Raw genomic sequence first — 24960 nt, 5'->3', positions numbered from 1 at the left:
GTAAAACCAACAAAAATAAAATCATCATCGAAGCCAGAGTGACGTTGGGCTACCTAGAAACCGATGTTCTATCTCCACGACTGTGGAATATTGAAATAAAAGAACTACTGAAGGAAATCACAGCAATAGGGTGATGAATGTGATGACCTATTCTAAAGATATTTAATACTGCAATATAACAGTAACTATAAATCTCTAGGAATCAACCTGATTAGTAACCGTTTCTAGATCTACTATCGGAAAGCAGTTGCAGGGGCCTCGTGGCAACTATGTGGTTGCTACAGCGACTCACTGGAGGCATCTGGAGCCCATAGTTGAATTTTAAAGGTTATCTTTGAGCCTATTTACATTTCTTTGATCTGGGGAAGATGACCGAGTATGACGGCGCTAATAGTGCATAGACCTACTACTGAAAAAAGACACACATGGGATAGAAATGTCAAAAACCGAAGAAAAATGAAGTGAAAGTAATACTTATGAGGCACAAGAATCAGTGGACGTATTTACTTGATAGAATTCAAGGTCAAGCTTCTCAGTTGGGAGAGATAGAGTCAAAATGAGGTCAGCTGAAATTAGATTTGAATATCTTTTTTATACCATTTCGTTTTCAAGCTATTGTGACATAATTTTATTTGTACAGAATTTATTATTGTGTTTTGTATTATGTATTCATGTCATTGCAGAAGAACATTTTCTTTTTTGAGTAATAGTAAAACGGGAAAATCGCGTGCTATTTCTGTGAGTAGTAATTCGTGTTTAAGGGTCAATATATTACCATTCCTATAAGCGAGATGCAAAAAAAAATTTTTTTTTTCAATAAATGAAGATCAAATGCGTTTCTATCAAAGCGAAATCACTTATATTGCTCGTCAGCAATATAGAAGAAGTTTCAAGGAATTTTCACTGTTCTTACAAGGAACTGGCTCCGACTCAACCCAAGAAGAACAAAAGAAGAATAAAAGACAAGCAAAAAGAGAACAAAAGTAAAACGAAAGGAAAATAAAAGAAGAAGAAAAAAGAACGAACAAGAACAAAATAGGAACAGAACAAGAAAAAAAGAAAAAAAAGGAGAAAATCGGAAAAAGAACGAAGAAAAAACAACATACAACACACATAAGAAGAAAGAGAAGAAAGTAAAAACAAAATAACGACAAAAGGAAAAAAGAAGAAGAAAGAAAGAATTTCAAAAAAAGAACAGAAGAAAAGTTAAAGAAGAACAAAACAAGAACAGAAGAAAAACTGAAGAATAACGAAAAAAGAACAGAACAGAAGCAAAAGATGAACAAACAAGAACAAATAAACCAAAGAAGAACAAAAACGACAAAACAAGAATGAGACCAGAACAAAAGAAAAGAAATGAGAAGTACACATTCTGAGGAAGTGGCCATTAGTCAACTCAGTTCTGCACACATTAGAAAACAATTTCAGAACCCATAGCTCATTAATGAAAATTTTTGTATTGTGATTTTTATACTTTTTCGAAATTATAATATTCAAAAACTAATCAGAAATAGTTTGAATCGACTGTGTAATATTATCGATGCATTTTTAAATGTCTCTAAATACAATAACAACACAAAAACAAGTTCCAAATGATGTTCACTGAAACAGAGAGTTAGTTCTCAGCTGTTATTATTTGCTTTAGTTCAAATATTGGCCCGAATTTGTCAACTTATGTAATTACAAATCCGTCACTCTCAAATCAAAAGCTTTTTGATATTAAGAGATGTATTTCCTCTCTCTTATCTTTCAGGAATTCTGTTTATACGTTTATCGGAAAGCTACTTCGGTATCTCTCCAACTAGTTTTCTATTATACATCATTATTTTAATGCTCCATCATTGTTTATACAATAACGTCCGTTTAGAATGAGAAATCACATTTTGATGGCTTTTACAGCTTGTTCTATTTGTTGATCAAATTGATAAGCAGCCAAATTCCAACCAATCACCTATTAAAACGCTTACAGTATTTGCTGCCATGTCACTTGGGCAACAAAATATATATTTCTAATTCATAATTCATAAATTTGTATTTATTCTGTGTTTTTCATCTTATTAATGAGGTTATAAAAAATTGTTTTCAAATTTTTCAAATATCTATTTACTACGCAACATTTTTCTGATTCACCCTATTCAAAGAACACGAATCTCAGCCCACATTATGAGCCATCTACTTTAATTGGAAGCGCCTACAAATCAATAGAATTTTCACTCATTAGGTGATTGTTTTTATATTCCACAACCCCGTGGGTTATTATTTTATCTAGATTTTTTATGGAAAAAGTTACTCTCTGTGAATATTATACCTCAGGGTAAATTCAGAAACATGAACCTACGTTTTCGGTTTTAATTATTCATTATGTTCGTATTTCTTTTTGAATCTATCGATTTTTCAAATAATTTGTTATAAATATATCACGGAGAAGTAGAAGAAATTATACAAAATCGAAAAAAAAAAACGGCAAATGTCACGACCGAAATTTATTCTTTGACAAAAAAAAATCCACCAAGTACAAAATAATAACGTAGAATATGAAGAAAACCTGCTGGGAGAATATCAATGGATTAAGAACGGAAAAATTTTTAACGACTTCCGAAAGGCATAAGACACAGTAGAGTAAGAGAAAATATTTACAGAGTGAAAGAAGACCTGGAAGTACCGATAAAATTGATAAAGCTCACAAATGATATCGAAAACACTCAAACAAAAATTAGAATTGAATAGAAAGCATTAGCTAGCTTTCAAACAAATATAGAGTTAATCCTTTATCTTCTACGATGTTTAACATAATACTGGAATGGATAGTAGGAATAAGCGAAATAAACAGCACGGGAACACTTGAAGAGCAACGTAGTTGGTAGCTTATGCAGATGATGTAATATTAACAAGATAAAAATAACACCTATCAAAGACAAAGGCGATGAAGAAGAAAACTCATAGAAACAAACAAACAGGAACAATGAACAATACACAATAATAAACAAGATAATAATCAGACAGTACTTTAAGCAAACGAAAGCAAAATAAAGAAAATTATAAGATCCAAAAGATTAGGATGGCTGAGGTACTTAGGATAGAATGCCGAAATCAAAAACAACAAAGAAAATGACTGGGGAGAGGAGTTCGGGACTGGAAAGCAGACACAAGAAACAGAAAAGAATGGAAGAAAATTATTACTGTGCTATGGGTCTAGATGTCACGATATAAAGGTTACTGCATCCAATCCTGCATTTTTGTAATGGCCTTGAAAAACAAACGGATGCATTTTTCACAAATTTATTGTTATAATCTTGTATATTAGAAAGAATAGACGAAACGTGAGTATAATTAAATCAACGTTTAAAAGTAACACTGGCATCCTTTCCGAATTATGCACTACAAGAAAAAATCACATGGTTTGACGTCGGGTGCACAGGGAGACAAGGAATCGCTCAGTTTTGGTATATCACACGATTGGAGAAAATCTTATTAACAATATTTATGGTGACACGAGATGGTGGCTCTGTCTTGTTGGAATGAGGTTTGATCATTTGCTGCGTGTTCTCGATGTTGAGAAATTAAGAATGATCTCAACATTTCCGAATACCGCTCGGTGTTCACGGTAACAAGATGCCCCCTTCCATGAAGAGATCGCGCGCCAAACTTTATCTTGACAGAAGTTGATGAGGGGTTTTGATCACTCTAGTACCGGAAGTTTTGTTTGTTCACAAATCCCGAGAGATAAAAATGTGCCTCGTTACTCATCCAGAGGTTGTCAACAAGCTCCTCATTTCCTTCAACCATGCCCAACAACGTTTCACAGAATCGTCGGGCTGTAAAATCGTTTTCGTGCAGTGCCTCAACCACTTGAATTTTGTAAGGGTGATGGTGCAAATCTAACCTAAACATCCTTCAGAATTAAGAACGTAACGAACAGTGTTTATCCATGCCCCCACAAATAGAAATAGATTTGCTATTATTTTAAGGTCGGTTTAAGTGAATTACGAAGTCTTGATGATTTCAATCCGTATTTAGAGGTACTCGCGAGTAGCGAATTTAATGTCACGAAGCACCGCCACAGACTGCACAACAGGCAGTTGGATTTTTACGTGAAAATGATGTAAGACTCATTGACCATCTATCTTGTTGGCCTTATTTTATCACATGTGATTTCTGGTTATTTTTCAACCTAAAGAAACATGGTCAACTGAAAATGAGACTTTAGGTGCATTGTTTTAGATAATAATTATTTGTGTAGAAGTGAGAGAATAATTTCAAAATATGGACCTCAAAAACATCTATTTCCATTTTCAAATCTATCAAAATAATAATAATAAAATCTATTTGCCGTACTTTGTCATACTATTACTACATGAATAAATCAAATTTAGCAATGATACTAAATCGAAACTACGATTCACACGCGGTTTTCTCCATTTCTTTACTCAGGTTGAAAAAGAGAGTCCTCAGTTACTTTTTTTATTAAAAGACATCCTGTACCTTCTAAAGACTTAATTTATACATTAGATACTAACGAATTTGATTTTCATGCCAGCCTGAAACATTGATAATGCAATTAACTCAGCTCTTGATGATATGTATTATTCAATAAATTGAGTTAAAGCCGTAGATCACAATATACAATGGTATTAACTTCAGTCTCTGGTAGTAGAGTTGTGATCTTGGACTAGTTTCAATCTGATTTCAGCGGGAAGAAGCAACTTGTTTCAGTTAATGGGAATAACCGAACCGTGGAGACCTCCAAGGATTAGTAAGGGGTCTGTAATCCTCTTATCATTTCTAAAAGACTCAGTATTAGCAAAAGAACACCGGATATTTATAATATTAACGTCGAATATAAAGTAGATTATAACAAAAAATATTGGAAATAGCATATTTAGTCAAATTATGCTTTGTTCCCTACATTTTTTGTGCAACCGTATATGCCTCCTTTTTTATTTCTACAAAATCACACTTACAAAATCAATTTTGAGTATTTTTCGTTCTTTTTATAATGTAAAATGAGTGGTAGTGCTTTTTTATTAAAGTTGGACTGAAGTAATGTTCAATTTTAAAGCTGAAAATCCGTAGATGGAACAAAATATCCAAATTTATTTCGTCACTGCAACATTGAAAGAGTCACTAAAGTTAGCGTGTACATCGTGAAAAAGAAATCACCAGGTCCATTAACGCCAAATACCCGTGAGTCAATTTGGCATGACGCTTGACGAGCACTTCCTAACCAACTATTAGAGAACTCAAAGGAGAACGCAAATCAGAGCCTAGTGTATGTCAGCGAAGGTGTTTGTTTATTGTAGTTTGGCCATGGTATCCTGCAGGCTGCTGACATAATTACTAGAGTGATTTCACCATTTTCTCAATTACGAGATCCGCGCACTTTGCCAGTTTATCCTGATGTTGAAGATGAGATAGCTACGTCCACAAGAAGGACTGAATTGACTCTTCTATCACCCACTACGATGTCAGGTCTGTTATTCATCACCTGTCTATCGATGATAATGTACCTATCGTAGTAGAGTCTAAAATTGTCATTTGAGCACATTTTGATGTGATCATTGTCTAGCGTGTAATGCCTTTTATAGATCATTAAAGCTTCTCGGTATCTAATAATAACTTGAAATCAGATTCTGGCAAGGCGAGGTAGGGAGGTAAGTAATCCTTAGCCGCCTTGGAGATAATACGATGTAGGTCTGAGGTTTTTGATAGTCTGTAATATAAAACAATTCACGTAGTTTCATTTGCTGTTGAGGTTGTACATTGACAAGGTCAATGAATCTCTTCCACCCTCTTTTTGGGGTAATTCTATTGTAATAGTGGATGATCTCGGGTGATGGTTGTTTTTCTTCCTCACTCTGTTTAGTATCAATCTCTAAATATCTTTTAGCTCTGTTTTTGACCATTTCAGGATTCCAAAACAGGCCTGACATAGGTGTTGATCTTCTAGACCAGTTATGGGTAAAGTACGTCCCGCGAGTCAAATGAGGTCCTCGGAGCTATCTAATCCGGCTTGTTACAGGGTTTTTTCAAAATCCTTTCGCGGTAACGCCGTAATATCCCGTAAAAGGATAAACATAGACATCGACTTCATCTGTGGGGAACATCTAACAATAACTGACGTGCGAGCGGCAATTTCGCGTAGGTTTGTTCTCCAGGTCAGTATAGTTAGGTCAGTTATCGACCTAGGAGTGATCTCTAGCAGACGGATAGCCTTAGTTTCATTTCGTATGTTATCAAGGTCACTCACGTATTTAGTATATATCAAGTGCCCTCTGTGGCTGTGTCAGACTTGAGTTTCTATAGTGTTGCTTTTGATCGTTCAAACGACAAGTAAAAAACGTAGTTGATGTTAAAGTTGATGCAGAATGTCGTGTTTTTAAAGATGAGTGGACTAGGAAAACTATTAACTTCTATAAAGGATAAACCTGTGTGCCTCATTTGCAATGAAGCTGTAGCCGTATTCAAGGAATTCAAACTTTCACGAGACTTCATGACAAAACATAACAACGCCACTTATGAACGTGTGACTCAGGAAGAACGGAAGCAAAAAGCCGGAGTTTTTTTGGCACGCCTATATAATTTTTTATTCTGTCTCGCTTTCCCTCTAAAAAGTTCACCCATGTCTGGTATAGACTAAGTGGCCTGTATTTATATCGGACCTCATAATTTATCATTATTATTACCGGTTTACGAGATATAAAATAATCAATTTTGCAATAGATTTTTATATTTTCATAATATTTCAATAGTTTCGACTGTTTATATGTATATTCAACGATTACTAAAATTTAGTCTAGTTTGATTTTGATAATAGAGAACTCTATCTACTACTAATAATTATAACAGCGTATAACTATATGTTTTACTCGATCTAACCAATATTCACCTTCTAGAGCCGTTTCAAACCGAACTTTATAGAAATCCAAAACAATTGGAGTCCCATCCATATGTATATTCAGAGAACCCAAATAAACTGTCAAGTTTCAAGTTTCAAATCATCTTCACTAATACTCGTAAAAGATTAGATACATGGAGGACTTGTAGTTGAGTGTTAAATTCAATTTCAACGTAACAATTATGTACGTGAAACTATGCTTCCTAAATAATATCATTTGCCAGCACCTTTAGCAACCTCAGGGTGATAATTGTCTCTATTTAGTATTTCAAAATCTCAAAGTCTAATAATATACAGAGAAATTTAAATATTGTATTAAAGTATATATCAAGGCAAAATATTTATTATCTTATCAGTTCCAAGCACGTCAAATAAGTAAAACTTGGGGTTGTAACTACCCAGGCTCGGCTATTTTTACTAAAATTCAGTTTTTTGTTCGACTTTGCTACGTTCTCGTCGGTGGACTTTCCCACAGACTCTAGAAGAAAGTTATTAAAATTTAAAACGACCTTGGATAATGAATCCACTTTTGTCCTTATTCGAGATCCTGCCAATAACCACAAATTAACCTGTAATAGATATTGTTTACGACTTCTTTATTATTTCTCTGCTGGTTATTGACAAGTATGATGGGAATACGTACGGTTTTAATGAGGTAGGGCGCTTGGTATTCAGTCCCAGCTTGGGAGATCTTCTCCCAATCGTTTTCCTGACTTCCTCATCTTGTCCAGTTAATAGTTAATCCTTTGTCAAAGATGACTCCCTAATGTCCACATTGTTTTCTGGTATTGTCCTGTTATTTTCTAAGGCCACTGATGGCCTTCATTAGATATTAAGACTTTCAGATACTGATTATATAGATTATATAGAGGTGCAATTAGTGTATTGACATTGTCGCCAGTTTATATTATCGAAATTGGTTGATACCTTCTGGTTGCGAATAAACCATAAAATTTGACAAACTATAGAAAAAAATAATTCTCTTCTTAATTTCTGATGTTTGGATGTTTTGGTGGCGGTGAAGGTTTGTAAAGTTTTCAAAAAAAGCCTTGAAAAATTGTTTAATTTGGCCTTTGTTATTCAAAGAGATACTTCCATATGTGACCGGTTTATAATCATGATAAAAACACATTAGTTATGAAGTTTTCGAGGTCTTAAATCCATTTATCAAGGCGTTAGATTTTTAATTTTTTTTACAAATAATAAAATTGTTTTACTCATAATCTTGAATAGGATTTCCGAATTATTCGATAAGTTTTATTTTGGAGGACATATTTTCAGAAGTTTAGTTTTCTTTAGCTTCGGTTAGGTCAGATTTACTTAATCTTAGGTTAGGTTATTTGCATTGGTGTATAACTCGGGACAAAGATATTTTTCTATGAATTGCAACGCCAAATTATCGGTATATTGTTATAATTCTAAGGCGGACAGACACGGTATTTAGTAATAATAAGAAATGTAGTGTTTGATGAGAAATTATTGTGAAATCTGTAATTTCTTATTGTCTGAGGATGCCACAACGTAGGTCGATAGACCATCAGGCTAAATTCATTTTCCTGTCTGATGGAGCTATTTCTCTTGAAAATATAATTGTTATCGGATATGAAGGCACTGTTTTCATTACAAGTCTTTACTACCGAGAACTCTATTTGATTAATCTACTGATACCACTTTTACTTTACCTATAAGACATACGAGTACCTTTGCTTTTGATAAAGAATTCGCCTTATATCCAAGGGATTGAATTTCTATATATTGGCAATAAATACGTCGAATGTTTCAGCGTTTTTGTTTTGTTATTTGTTGAATAATTCATTTCTAACTGAATTTGAAAGATATTTTCTCCAATAATATTCGTAACAAAACCTTCGCACACTGATACATTTTTTTTTAAAATTGAATATCGCATAGTCCGTTTGAGCCCAATAATGCCAAGAATGTTTGATCTGTTCTGTTTGTGAAATCCTAAGAGATATTTTGGTCGCTTTGAACTCTTGAAAGATATTCCTAATACTTACAATTCACTGTGAGGATAAAAAAAAGAAAAATATCACAACCAAGATATAAGAGTGTTTTTTTCTGAGAATCTGATTGAATATAAACATTTCAAAGTTATGAAAATTGTATTTATGAAAATGGTGACAATATTTAGTATACTACTCTTATGCTTAATCATGCGATGATTTTCTATGACTTTCGACGTAGGTTAAATCAACTACAGTGTGTCGATCAACTCGCTTCGAGTTTTGGTGGTAAAGCACTATATCGAGTCACTGTATTTTACTGGTCATATGACAAACCTTGCGATTGAATACTTGGGCATTAGTTCCACTCGCACGCATTCAATATTTCATGAACATTTTAATGTCAATAAGATTCGCGTTGGATATCGCATAATTTCAGTATCGTTCAAAAAATGCTTGTGTCAATTGGTGCAAAGAAATGCTGAAAAAATTCGAACCCAGTGCTTCAAAAGACGTCTATAATATCGTGACGACCGACAAATTATGATCTTTGCATATGAACGCGGAAAAACAATCGGCTGTACGGTCTTACAAGACTAACCAAATCCAACAAAAGTTGTTAGAACAACGAAATACGGTACACTAGTATTTATTTACCAGAAATCAGGGAAACTAATCCCATAAGACGAATCATTCTCCACCACAACAATGCGAGCTCTCACACATGAGTTCAAACAAAATCATGTTTGAACAGTCAAAACATCGAATCGAGGGGTCATTCGGCGTACAGTCATTGTTTAGCACCCAATAATTTCTTCTTATTCCAGCAGATCAAAAATAAATTACGAGGCCAACGTTTTTCTACACTTGAAGAAGCGATTGATGCATTCAAATCACATATTTTAAGGTAACTCAATCTGTATGGAATCGATATCGAATGATAATTATTCGTTTTTATTTGTATCTCTCAAAACTTAAGTAACAACCCTTGTATATTTTAGAAGGTACAAATAATCGCAAAAAGTAGCAGTAATAGTCATAAATAAATGTGACGTATAAAAAAATACACTACTGATATCGTCATCAGTCATCATTCATATGATCATGCATAAAAAACAATAAAATAGAAATATGTCATAACTACCGAAATTTCTAAAAGTTATTTCGAAGAATATTCATAGAAAGTCAAGTCTTATTGAATTTATCTGGGACAACACATGGCGCCACACGAGAAAATCCATCTGCAATTTGGAAAAACCGATAAAGAAGTAATCTGAAATCAATTCATGTTTTTTGCGGTGGATTGGAAATTATTTTTTCTACAACTGGTACAGAAAGAAGCGTATTTCTTATAACTTAATTTCAAAACCATATATCACTAACAATCATAACATTCGGTTATTGAAATCAAAATTCATAACTAAAGGGTGCTTTATAGGGTATCAGTCTTAACTGAAAATAAGGATGGTAGACCAAGAATGCTACACACATTCAGAGGATTCCCTCTAAATTGTATATTTGAAGAAGATAAAATCTTTCTCATTATCTGGTGAACGAAAGCGCTACAAATTGGCTATGTACGATGAGACCAGATCAGGACAACAACATTACCAGTAGTATGAGGAACCTGATAGAAGAGGAGAATTACAAACTGACAAAGACAATCAAACTTTTCAAGATCATAAGTTATAAATTGGATTTCCTGTTTTAAACTGTAAAAAAATGTTTATGTAATAAATTAGAGGAATTTCAGAATAAATTACATATAAGATATCTATACAATATTTTTGGAATATCCCCATTCATCTTATTTTTTATGTACGACATGGATGAAAAGAAAATATCTATAAAGCGTGACTAACACAAGTTTATATTGTGTGAAAACACTCTAGAATGGGATGCCGTAAGTTCTACGAACTTTTACGGAAGTAACAGTAAATCATTTCGTATTCAATATAGTAGCGTTAGAAAAAATAAATCTAAATCCTTATAAACTGAATGACAAAAATAGAATTGTTTGTTTGAAGTTCACTGGGGTGTTTTTAATATAATCGTAGCATTCGTTTTCGAAAACACTAGAAAATGATATACCCAGAGGTTCAAAATAAGACAGGTAATAGTACAAAAACTCGTAAAACACAATTTATATGAAAATTTGAATAGGTTTGTGTGAAGAATTTTAGACAATAGAATATCAGGTGTTGAAATTTCCTAAAATTATCGACAATATTTTTGTACAATCAAAAAGGAATGTTTGGGTGTTGTTAGGAATGGTTTGGAGGGTTGCTGACATCTCTAAGCGTATAGGGGATGGGGGTTGGTAGTTCAAGAAGACTAAATCCAAAGTTGCTGACAGCTTGGTCAATACAGAGAACTGGACGGCGAAGTCGAAACCGCTTCCTGATTTACTCAATGGACCATCGAAAGATACGTATTTTCGTATGCAGCTTATGAGTACACCAGGTAAGCGATTTCGACCTCGTCGTCCAGTTCTCTGTATTGACCAAGCTGTCAGCAACTTTGGATTCAGTTTTCTTGAACTACCAAGTGTCTGCGGTCTTAAAATACTGTAATTGCAAGCTGCGTCGAAAGCTTTAGCGAAATATATTAGTGAATTCAGGAAAATGATTGAATTGAGGTGAGATTCATCTGTTGATCTCATTTTTCTGAACTATAATGAGAAATCATAACAATTAACAAAGATTACCGTATATTTTTTAAAAACAGTACATTAATTTTCTAATCAGTCTTTGGTATTAAGATTTTTCAGTTTTAATAACTATTTTTTTTTATTACTAATTTTTATACAGGGTTTTTCTAAATTCATGTGACGAAATTCAGGAGGTGATTACTCGTATGAGATTAAGATGGGTCTTTTCTATAATAAAATTTCTTCACCCCTCCCTTCCCGGAAATCACCCTTAAAAGGTAGTGACTAAAATTGAGTTTTTATTTTTTTTTTTTCAAAAATTTCAGTAATGCCTTGAAATTCTGTAATTTTCGTGCACTCGCAAAGGACTAACTACGGGTATTTTTCAATATTCCTGTTACATTATGCGGGGGTGAAATTAGTAACCTTTAATTATTGAAAAAATAACCGTAGTTAGTCCTTAGCGAGTACACGGAAATTACAGAATTTCAAGTTTCAATCCAATTTTTGTCACCACCTTTTAATGGTGATTATTCTGATAGGTTTGGGCTGAAGAAATTTTGTTATAGGAAATCACCTTCTGAATTTTGTCACATGAATGTAGAAACACCTTGTATTTATATCCATTGACTATTTTCACCGTTATTAGTATCGTTAGAACCTGATACTGATATTTTTACAAATTGATATTAATTTTATTTCGTTGAAAAGAAAAATTTTGTAATTCTTTGAATTATTTCGGGGTTGCGTGAATTCACGTTTTCAATAACAAGCGACAAAAACAGTGACAAAATAGGAAACATAATTCTACCCTCTGAGGAAACAGGAAGAATAGCGTGGGTAGCTGTCTCTACTTCCATTAACGTAAATAGGTCGCAATTATTTGGGGGATATTTTCCCCCAAAATCGTCGTTTATAACTCAATTTATTTTATTCGATACAAATATGTCTATCTAAGAATCTATTTTGGTATAATATCAATAAATGTAATATAAACAGAGATTGTACAAATTCCAATAGATAATACATAAAATATACAAAAAACTTTATTTGAGAAAATTTTTCATAAAATTCTTGATTAAGCCACAAATTCAGCGTTCCGCCCATTTTCCCGACACTGAATATATGAAATTTGTAGAAAATTTTTTGGAAATATAAAAAAAAACTATACAGAATGTTGTACTGAAGATTTCTAAAAGAAAAACATGATGAACTTGAAGAAACTACTTCAATTAAAGAGCATGGATTAGTCACAAAAGGTTGTGTTTTCACTATGAAGTGAGTTGATAGGGAAGATTCTAAAAAATGCGTGCTATATATTACTGCAAACATGCGAAACAGAAGTAGCTTCAGTCTATACCTTACAAGAGAGCACGTTCATCCTCTCTAATTAGAGGAAAAATATTGAAATAACTATGTTGTTCTGAATAAAATCCTAGCTGGGAACCAACCAAATCTGGAGACGCAGCGTCAGCCTTCTTTGTAAAAAGGTTGGCTCTGCGTTATACACAACTGGTTGAAATCCGTATTTTATCATTTTTTTTTCATTATTGTTAAATACTTCTAAATAAATTAAGATCGTTCGGTTTATCGTACCCACTTATCGGCTGGCTTGGTAGCTTTCTCAATCTGTCCAGGTCGCCATCTATGGACACGACTCAGAAAGGTTTGAGGTCAACGCTGGTGTTCCCCTACTCTCTTTCTCTTGTATATCAACGATTTACTCGAAAAAACTGCAAACCCTATCTATATCACGTTGGTGTCGTCGTTCAAATCAACCACCCCAACAAACTACTACCCAAAACCAAGAGCAGCAACCAATCACCACTATAAATACCGATCTTCAAAACATTCTGGAATGGGAAGGGAGCAATCTGATTTGAGTTTAATTCAGCAAAGACACAGACTGCTCTTTTTACAAAGAAGGCTGGTACTGCAGCTCAGGATTTGGTCCTGTCTGGACATAAAATATCACCATCATTGCAAATTCGCTTGTTGGGTGTTGTGGTTGGAAGCAATATATCCTGGCATAGTCACGTGGTTGATTTAGTCAAGGCAGCTTCACAAAAACTTGGAGCCCTCTCAAAAAGCTATATACTCCTCAACAGCTTCTAATCCTCTACAAGTTCCAGATTCGTTCATGTTTGGAATATAGCTCGCATATTTGGAGCTTGGCTCCTAAGCATACCCTGAAGATCCTCGACTCAATACAGAAGAGAGCCATTAGAAACTTGGATAACTTAGAGTATAGAACAACGGCTGCTGCCCTGCAAGTCTGTGGAATCAGCTACCAGCGCAGGTGTTTCTCGAGCACTACAGCCTACAAACGTTCAAAATCAATATCCACAGGCATTTCCACATGGCAGGCACCACTCGAATTATTCGAGTGTGAAAAGTATAAACCTCATAATTTTTCCAGTTATACTGGTTTATAATTTGATGTTTTAACTGGAATATATTGGTTGAATTGATTATTTATGATCACTTTCTTAATTCTCCACCATTAATTTAGAGCAATCTCTCCGTATACCGTCAAAGGATATTAAGTGGCGAAATGCTAATACATAAGCTTATCCAACAATACACAATTGAAAACCTATAGACGAACGACTTAATAGATTCTTTTAAATTTCACATGCTGTTAGACTAATTTGAATTCATGGCGTTACCTAGATTTCTCTGGACGATTTGTGCAACTCCATTTGAACACCCCAATAATGATACTGTGCCACTTATTCCAAGGACTTGTCTTTAGTCATCCTTGTATATGTGTGTATTGATATGAAATATGTTCGAAAACTTTCTGCCTTACTACTACTGTTACCGTGACAACCGTTGACGTCTTTCTAGCCACTCATTACGTAACCAAGCCCAATATTCGTGAAATAAGCATAAGCCATATCCATTTTCACATAAATAAATACTGAGGAAGATATTCTCATAACAATTCATCTCGTATGATAAAGTAAACAATAGAAATACTAGGTTCAGAAAACATTTCGGCATTTAAAAAAAAGTACGATGATTTTATTTTTAAGAGAAGTCTCGAGAATATGCTCACAGATTGTACGACGTATTCTGTCATGGGTACTAGTTATATTCATAAAATATTTCGAAATGTAGTCGTAAACACAAATTATCGAAATGAAAATCGCACTAATTAAAGTAGTTCCTTTGAACATTCTTAAATTATTGTTTCCTATTGTATTTTCCTTTTACAAAAGAATTTTTGATATGTGACATTACAACTAAAAGATTCAAAAGTGAAGATTCATATATTATCGAAGGCTGATATCTCTCTTGACCCACAAACAATGAAAACTTTGGAAAGATATTATTCAGCATCTCATTATTCGATTACCATAATGGTTGCATTTTGAATTTTCTCGGCAGTGGTGAACCTCGATATTTCCATTCCCTATCTTCCATTTTGATCCCTACAACATAGTAATGGATCCAAAGGTGTGTGTGTGTGTCTGTTTACACGACACACGACACCACCAGTTCAATATGTTATATGATACATTTGGATTGGTGTCAACTCTTTTAAACACATGTATTCAATCAATGCGTGTTGTTGAATACGTATTATGTATTTTGAAACTGAAACTGTCTACCTTTATCCAAAGTAGACATTTCTGCATAGTTTCATAAAGAAGAATCGCGGCAAGTTTACTTTAAAGAATTCTTGCTTTAAAGCAGCACTGAAGTTGATGAAAATTATTGCAATGAATTCATTCCGCCGTCCTCATCGAAGCAAAAAACCAACCAGGGAAAACCATTGGAAATAGAAATATTTCTCAAGTCTCAACCGGATCTGCGCAGGTTCAGCAGATTGGTAGAAAGCCGTTTTAATATTTGGAAGAGAAAAGGCAATTCTTGAAGAACCAGCCGCCCTTCCACCACGCAGTCTACAGCGAAGACAAGACCAAGAATAGATTTTAAAGAAAGGAAATTGTTTTAACCGTTGTTTCGCTTTCTCATTCGGCTCCGTACCTCAGAAGATTTATAAGTAACCCTAGCAGCAAATACCCAGGTTACCAATCCAGGAGGGCGAGTAAAATCTGTTCAATTGTCTTCAGCGAAATCGTCGTCATCCTAATAGACCTCTGGAGTAGTTTATTTTCTTCACTGGCGCTGCCCGGAGCAAGTGAAGCATACCATGATTAAAAATTGGCGTAACAGTCTTTTAGGAACTTGCAGCTTTGTGTTTTTCGTACGAGGTAGAGAAGTTCGTGTCCATGTCAAATTAACATTAACCTTACCAAAACACTTGCGAGGAGAATTAAGCACAGTCCGTTGTCACAAACACATATCATAGGAGATCGTCAATAGAAAAAACTTTATTTTGCTTAATTCTTTCTTTATTCAGTACATGGACTATTACTATATAGACATCTTTCATAGTGTTATCAATGGTAGACTATTTATTAAGCACATACTAAAGTGACAAATACTTATTAGTTACGAGGATGGTCCCAGAAGGACCAAGTTTGAAAACGCCAAGTTGTTTAGTATTTGTTTCACAGAGGACGAAACCTCTATCCACATTCTCTCGAAGTTTGAAACACTATGGAACTTCAGAGCACTACACCTGGGTGCTTATGAAATAGAAGACGATGATTTCTGGAAATTAAAGCCATCCCACGTTCTAGACTTTTTAAAAGGAGTGGGATTAACAAATCAGCTGTAAACACTGGGTTTCCCAGTATAGCAGCAATAAAAGAAGGACACAATACGAGATCCTTTGGTTCGCAGTGTATACGAGACCCCAAATCCATACATACATATATGGCAGCCATCATTAGTGAATGTTTTTGGTGAATATGTAAACATGGAAAAAATTGGTTTTCGTGGGCCTTATCCTAACCAATATAAAAGATGAACTCTGGGTGAGACTCCGACGTTATCAACAATTAAATATTGAGTAGCAGAGTTCAAACGAGGCCATACGACCTGCGAAAATCGGCATCGCAAGTGTCGACCAAATGAGGTGACGACTCGAATATGTTAAAAAAAAATCCACAGAGCTGTACTCGATTATCATCTGGTGAAAGTGAGCGAGTTAGCAGATATAGTAGGCATTTTAAAAAGTGTGGTACATCGCATATTAACTGAAAATTTAAACATGAGGAAGATGTGCACAAGATGGGTCTTGCGTTGGATCACAATGGAACAAAACCATATTTATTTTATCGAGTGTTTGGCAATGTTTCGCAAAAAAATAACTTCATAACTATGGATGAAACGTCGGTCCATCCCTTCATACTCCAAACAAAAGAACTGCTTCTGTTATACTTACCATAAAACAAAGTAAAAATATTCACTATAATACATCTTATACACAAATATCACGTATGACTTCACTTTTTAATTATTAATTTTATTATCAATTAACGTAATTACGTGCTGGTGAATATTATGAATGAGATCTTCTTATTTATTTCTTATGTTCAAAGTAAGGTCAATTGTTTAAAGAATTAGGTGCCAATCTTTAAATAGAATTGAATATTTGGTGTAGGTCGATGAACCTATATTAGCTGCTCTTAGTGTTAACATACAAAATATTCTTAATTCCAGCGTATTCAAGTGCAAACATGAAGTAGTCCTTTTTTTATTCCTCAAAAAAATGGTAAAAAACATTTAAAAAACAAGCTAACTTTAGCAAAACGCAATTATGAAGCAGCATTTTAAATGTTTATTCATTTATTTTAAATGTTTATTTATTTTGAATGTTTATTTATTTTAAATGTTAATTAATCATTTATTGTACGTGAAATATTTTCAAGTGTTTAGATAGAAAATAGAATATTTCTACATATCACAATTGAAAATTCAACTCAAGGCTATCTGATTTATACGACACTGCTGTTGCGAGCAGACTTACCATCGTTAATAGTTTTCTATTTCTACTCAGGCATTTCTTAAATTTAAAATAGCCGAGTAAACTCTTGTATAACTTTTTGTAATCGTCACATTTATAATGAAAATGTTTACTCTGCTTTTGAAAGAAAATACTCTTCAAGTTAGACACTAGAACAGAACAATTATTTTTTAATATTTCATCAATAACTTCTGTTTAAAAGTCTAGTGTTTGAATTTCAAATCAGGGTTACTACACCGTCCTTCATGCGATTATGGTAAAAACCTTTTTTATCTGTCTTGAATTCGATTTGAAAGTTTTTGTAGGAACTTTCCTGAAAAATCTTTTATATTTTTGCAAGTTGTTCAATTTACAAGTGAATCAATTCAGGAGATGTATCATTGCTATTTTCTAAATAAATGTTTCCATAAATGGTAATATTCTTGAAACTTGGATCAATAAATATTGGAGAAGAAATGGGTTACGCTTTGAATAATATTCTATGAAGCGAATTTGTCTGTTTACACAATTTATGGCGAGTATTAGTGCAATGAACTACATCATTACACAACCAACAGATTATCGGAGTTTCATGAAATATATACTGGATGTTAAATTGTTTGAACTGTATTACTTAGTTTGTGTTGGATGAAAATCTACTGAAATTTGCTACGAATCAGTACTTTTCTGTACAGTAGCTTGTAGAAAATTATAAAATGAAGTAGACGTATACAAAATAGAGCAACATGGTGGGTAAAAAATAATTTATTTGGAGATAATGAATCTTATTCAAGCAACAACTACTAATCTTTTTCTAAATTTCTTATGAAAAGAACATTTTTCATTGAAATATTTTTTCTTTTCAAATTCGAAGAGGAAACATCTCTTTCCTCTCCTTCGGCCGCTATCGATGGCATAAGACCTTCCCGAAAATTACCTTACATTCCCCGACAATTCCCCTATCGCCATTAGGAGCAACCCTTCGCAAATCCCATCTCGTCAATCGTCGCACATAGAGGTATTTGACCAAAAACCAATTTTATAAAACTATTTGTACATAAACAAAAAATGCTGCCTTCAGCGATTCAACTAGATAGTGCATCAAGGTTAACCCCCTTAATCAAAATCTCAAACCAATAACATTCTAATAAATAATTGAGCAGTTCAAAATAATAGCTCTAACGAAAGAAGAAGAAAATAAGTAATTTACACCGTTCAAGATATTACTTATATTACCAGGTATACCGCTACTATATTTCTGGTTTTGTTAGGTAGATCACCGTTATGACATTATATATGCTCCCTAAAATTCTGCTTATACCGTGGTGGATGGTAAAGTGTATAACGCTGCTGTCACAACTTATCAACAATGAGATGTTACATCTGTGGGGTAACTTTTAAACAGTTCAACGACTTAACGAGCAAAAGTGATCTTAAGAGCATCCGATGTTTTGTAATACCAAAACGCATTAGGACAAAAATATGAAATTGTTCATATTAATTTATGAATTGAAGAATGAAACGGATTCTCAATTCCAAAGTATTTTCTGATAAAGGTATGTGTGAACTGCTTGACTGTTTGTTCTATACAGATGAACTTTGAAAATGAAAAATTTATGACATAGAAGATACGGTTCAGCCATTATAATAAAATTATCCGGTATTAAAACACAAGTTCCCAGAAATTTGAGTCACAGGAGAATTCTATCAAATTAACATGAAATATGCAAAGCTTCCATCATGCACGGACAACACACGTTCTTTTTTAAATTACCGAAATGGCAAATGTATAAAGCATACCGTGGGAATAAATACATTTGGCATCATGACAAAATTTTTGCAATTACCGAATGTGACATTATATACAGATGTCGTCATAAGTGAGGCAACAAATTTGCTTTAAGAGAAAAGAATGCAGGTCATAATGAATTTATTAAAAGAAATTACAAAAGGGGGGTTCGAAAAAGTAAGTACCTAAGTGTTCAAATTGATGCCCATCTAGATCAATATATTTACGGTAACGTACCTCAACAGAGATCGCAAGATCAGCGAAAATGTATCGCGGTTTAAAAAGTTATTGAACAGTCATCGTGGGATGTGAATGAGAATGATTGCTAATAAATTGAGCATTCCTCAAACCCAAGTTTTTGAGATCGTGGCAGAAAAGATAGCTCTGAGGAAAGTGTGCGCGAAGTTGGTGTCGAGAGTGTTGCTATAGAAGAAAATACCAGGAAATAAAACCGGAAAGCGATCTGCAAAGATCTTTTTGGTCCCAGTAGATTTTTTTAGTCTCGAGAATAAAATCGACGCTCAATGAGAAGCTTTCTGGATCAGGCGTTCCTGGAGACCTACGAAATTTGGAAGAGTACTTTTTTAAAAAATTCTATTCGTTTTAACTATTTTTATTAATAAATAAATTCACCACTACCTTGAGAACAGGTAAGGTAAATAATACAGAAATACCACATGCGGGTAGTAGTATAAAAGAATGAAAACTACATTGGTTGATAGGGAGAAAATCCAAAGTCTCACTTGAAAACAAAGTCCTTATCTACAAGTCTATAAGAAACGTAAAACGACTGAAAAAATTGACCAATAGACCTAGTATGAATAATGATGGCTAAGATCCCTCAAATTTTCGAATTGATATCTCATTGGATAAAAGAGGCATTGACCTTTATCACATTGAACAATCATCCTGTATACTGTATAATTTTAATGATCTGGTGGTTTCTCAAGATCATCAAATGGAGTTTGATTTTCAACATATCTTTTTTACTTCTTGTACTTCTCCTAAATCAATTTTGTGCCTAGTTTTCTTGAAAAATTCTACGATGTATCTAGGAGAGTTAGTTTTGGTACTAGTTTCTTTGACTAAAACGGTTTTTATGATCCATAATAAATTCACTTTTTTTGTAAATGACCTTCAATATCACAAATCTTTCTAAATAAATAGGTATGTTTGAGAATAATAATGTGTTTGTTATTTTTGAAACTGTAAAACTAAATTTTAGAAAAAAAAGTGATAAAAACAGGAATAACTGTAATAACATTTATAATTACTCCGTAGTTTTATATCCAAGACGAAATAATATTATTTAAATTATCGATCAAAAATATTATGAGCAAACCAACTAATAAATTCACCAACCCCGTAATCAATTGAATCTCTATGTAAACATTCAATAAATGGAATCAATGAACTTCGAATGCATGAAAACAAACTTTAACGATATAAGGTACACACCACACCAATCACATTAAAAAAAAATGTGGTTTCAAATGATAAAAACACTTGTATATATTTCGACATGCAAAGCCCTCATACCTATCGATACGTCCATTTATCAATAAATTAGATATACGGTGATTGTCTGTATAATATAAAACATACTATTTGCGTGAACTCAATTTCGCGGTACGTTTCCGATAATATGCCTCGCTCGCGTCAGACGGTCTTTAAAACTGAATAGCTTATCGTATCGAGACAGAGGGGTTTGTATGCTCCTGCGCTATGTTGAACAGAGGGATTTTCAGGAGAAATGGCTGAATTGCAGAGAGAGAACCAGGTGAGACAGTAAAGTTATAATAATAATTATATTAGTGATAAATCATCATCAAAGTAGTTATGGTATAAACACAATCGTAGGGAATGAAAGGAAATGCTTGACGAAATTATTATATTATATAAATTTATTCCTCATTCTTTCAGTATTCTTGTTATAACTTCATCCCACGATTTTCATAGTCTACCTCGTTTTCCATTCATCCGTTGTAAGTGTCCCCGCCATTTTAATTATGTTTCCTCTATATAATCTAATGTAGGTTGTGTATTTAGGTCTTTTCTTATACCTACGTTTTTTATTTTATCATTCCTTTTACTCTTCTAAGGTATTTCATTTCTGTAGCCTAAATTTTACTTTTCTGTCGTTATATCAATACTCAGGATTCACTTTTCATCATTTTTTGCCACGTTTAGGTAAGGTTCCAGCCTTCCTTCCAATATTCAGCCGCATGTTGGAATGCGAATGTTGGCACAAATCTTGCACGCAACGTGTAGTACCGGCTTAACCAAAATTTAATTACTTAATTTACACTTATCAACTCACAACTTCACACTCAGTTTTTATCTCTTCCATTAATACAGTTTAAATTTTTGTTTTCAGTGTTCATACAGTCAATTTGTTCAAGTCGCATTTTCCAAATATAGAATTGGAATTTTATTATTCATTAGTCAAATTTCCTAGTGTAATTTATACATAGGTCCTGTTATAAATTCATAAAGTCCAACCAGTATGCTAATTTCAAGTTTAATTACGCAGCTCATGTATTTCTGATGGAACATAATCCTTCAAGACTGACAGTCCGATCATCAAGTTCGCTTCCTCCGGTTAGATATTGCCCACATGAAGAATTAACTTTAGTGCTTTCGAGACAGTTGTTAAATTCTAATGTCTCTCGAGATTATGCGAATTATTTCCATATTTATTGCAAAATGGGCGTATCAGAGGTGTCTTAACAGGTAGGTCAGACATAATAATTTTTAGAATAAATGCAGTAGGCTACGGCTAGATATACAGATCGCCGCTAAATCATTGAAAAAATTGGTTACTTTGCATGCGATTTTTCTAATAATATGCGAAACTTTTTAACATGGGGTTAATTTTTAAATTAAAATATGGCTCTTGTAACTTCATTCGAGAGGTATTTTGATACTGTATTTAGAAAAAGCAAGAATAAAGGTTCTTAACCTCAACATTATATTAGTAATTATCAATACAAGTTGAGAAATTTCTTTGCGCATGCATTCAAAGACTTTCTCGTTGTAAAGATTTTTCTAAAAATGGAAAAGCAAGATTATACTGAATATACTGGTTTACACCACCACTACACCAACACTAGTGGTGTAAACAGTATATTCAGTATGAATATCGCCAACGGTTCCAGAAATTCCAGCTAAGATGTTATTATATATTTGTTTTTGGAATGCAATACACCTACGCATCTTTTACAACTTTTAGGCGGCTAAATTGAAATGGGGCACTAGCGATTTCCTCGAAAAAGTTCGCCAAATGGTACCGTCTAATTCAGGAATTACATATCAAATTGGTTGATCACCCACAAGGTAAATGTTATTAAAAAGGCTGTATATCGCTTGACTAAGCGTATCGACTTAAAAGGAGACCACGTTAAGAAATAAAAAATGTCTTGATTTATTGTTCCTCCTCTAATTACTGCGGCACTCCTTTTGGGAAGTTTATGATATGGGATGGCTCTAACTGTTAAGAATCTTCATCTTCTATTTCATACACCGACGTGTGTAATGTTCTGGAATCTGTCACTCTTCAAGAGAATGTACAGGCTACGAAACCTCAGGCAACAATACCCCAAAACTCCTTTAGATCAATACATTCCTTAGATCTTCTTTGGTTATACGTAGTTGTTTGAAGCATATCACTGCATTAGAAGGTACACAATCTATACAACATATACGTTTCAAGTTTAAAGATGTCATGTTGTTTTGTATTGGTTTGGCAGCTATCAATATCAATAAATCAATAAATTTGGACATGGAAACATGGAGAAAATTGGTCATCGTTATATGATACAATAATTTTATTTGGAAGGCCATAGCCCAACCAATATAAAAGCTGAACTAGATTCTACTCTGGGTGAAACTCCTCCTTTGTTGTCAATAGTAAAATATTGGGGCCGTGCGACCTGCGAAGACAAGCATCGCAATGGTGGAACAAATGATGTGACGACTCCAGAAATCCACAAAGCAGTACTGGATGATCATCAAATGAAAGTGCGCGAGCTAACCGACATAGTAGGCATTTGAAAAATTGCGGTAAATCGTTTTCTCACAATAGAAAAAAAAAACAGAGTTGTGAAGATGTTTCCACCGAGTGTTTGGTAATGATTCACTGAGATAAAGCCGAATTTTTGGTCCGTTTCTTGACCATGGATGAAACGTGGTTCCATCACTTCTTACCCGGAACAAAAAAATAATCAAAACAATGGACTAAAAAGGGAGAAACGGCTCAAAAGAAGGCAAAGACAGTCAAGGTCATGGCGTCGGTTTTTAGGATACACTAATTTTTATCGATTATTTTAAAACAAAAAATTATCAAAGCCGAGTATTATGCGAACTTATCGCAACGTTTCAGCGAAGAAATCAAGCAAGAAAAGGGTTGTTTCATCAAGGCAATGCACCTGCTCGCACATCCGTTATTGTAATGGCCATAATTATTGAATTAAAGTTTGGATTGCTACCTCATGCATCCTATTCGCCAGATTTAGCCATTTCGGATTATTTTTGTTCTTATGCTTGAAGATTATCTAGCAATGGAGAGGTGATGTCAGCAGTTAATACTTATTTTGAGGAGCTTGACGATTCTTATTATAAAAAGTGTATCGAACTTATTGACCATGGCTGGGAGAAGCTTATGGAGCTAAACGAAGATTACGTTGAAAATAAATATATTTTTCCTCAAAATTGTTGTGTTTTCTTTGAGGGTCAAATACTTCTGGGATCATCTTCGTATGACCCGTCATTGCCAGCTACTATATGAATAATTCTTAATAAAACATCCCTTATATTTGGATATGCTCTAGTGAATATAATATCGATAATGAGATTTCAATAAAATTAGTTAAGGATACGTCAACAGAATTGTAACTGTCATTTAAAGGTATATTTTGATTATAAATGATAACGATTTAGCTGTCCTATTAATAAAATCATAATACTCGTAATAGACTGTCCTTACCCAATGTTCTGAAAGTTATGAATCTACCTTTACAATTTGATTGATTTCACATCCGCCTACATTACTAGAAAAGCATTGTTTTCTAAGGACAAAACTTCTTTTCAAAAATTTAATTTTTCGCCCAAAATTTCTCCTCTTTGGTACTCCTTCCGTGGAGTGTACATAAAGAATAAAAGAAAATACGTTGAGCAAATAAATTTATTCTATTACTTTGTTGCTACTTCCAGATTATTATTTCTAAAGAAACGATGCAAAGAAAAATAATCTACTAAAAGCGTTTTTGTATTTTTCTAGCGAAGTATTCCATTAGCGTAATCATATAACCTGCCCTTTGGTGCGGTTTTATATAGTTCTTCGATTACGTTTTCATCTTTGATGTTCCTACTTAGCTGAAAGATGAGGCCGTACAAAGCGCGAGCTTTTAAATGTATCCATGCAAAACTGTTGAAAACTCGACACTAAAATTGCTAGTGATACAACTAAATGAATTATTTCGGAAATTGGTCGAAGGCAATACTATCTGTATATTGGAAAAAACTCACACGATATTAGTCAATATTCGTAGAGAAATGTTACAAGATTTGGTTGATTTGACACATATCACTTAATAAGTCGTGTGACTAACTAAGAAAAACACATTTTTGCCAAAATTCGATCAGTTTTTTTGATGATGGCTCCTTACTGTTCTAATAAAAACAGGCTGGAAATTACCATCACGACATATATGCAATAGTTTACGAAGCAAATTGGAAAAAAACGGTGTATTGCATCTTCTGCTACTGCAAACAGTAATTCAAAATAGGCTTAATTTGAAT

General features: G+C 33.7%; 1 protein-coding gene across 7 annotated transcripts in view; it reads right to left on the bottom strand.

Annotated features, from left to right (window-relative positions):
* LOC130896862 (eye-specific diacylglycerol kinase) overlaps positions 1 to 24960 on the bottom strand; it is a 257836-nt gene that overhangs the window by 210491 nt on the left and 22385 nt on the right. The window contains exon 1 of one of the 7 annotated variants that reach the window (XM_057805223.1): positions 20701 to 20839. The exons of the other annotated variants lie outside the window; for them this stretch is intronic. The gene's annotated coding sequence lies outside the window, so the exon portion shown is untranslated. Of the gene's footprint in view, positions 1 to 20700; positions 20840 to 24960 lie in introns of those variants that run through there. 7 annotated transcript variants of the gene reach the window in all.

The sequence above is a fragment of the Diorhabda carinulata genome, chromosome 7, assembly GCF_026250575.1.
Source record: "Diorhabda carinulata isolate Delta chromosome 7, icDioCari1.1, whole genome shotgun sequence".
NCBI lineage: Eukaryota > Metazoa > Arthropoda > Insecta > Coleoptera > Chrysomelidae > Diorhabda > Diorhabda carinulata.
This window is presented reverse-complemented; position numbering and strand designations above follow the sequence as displayed.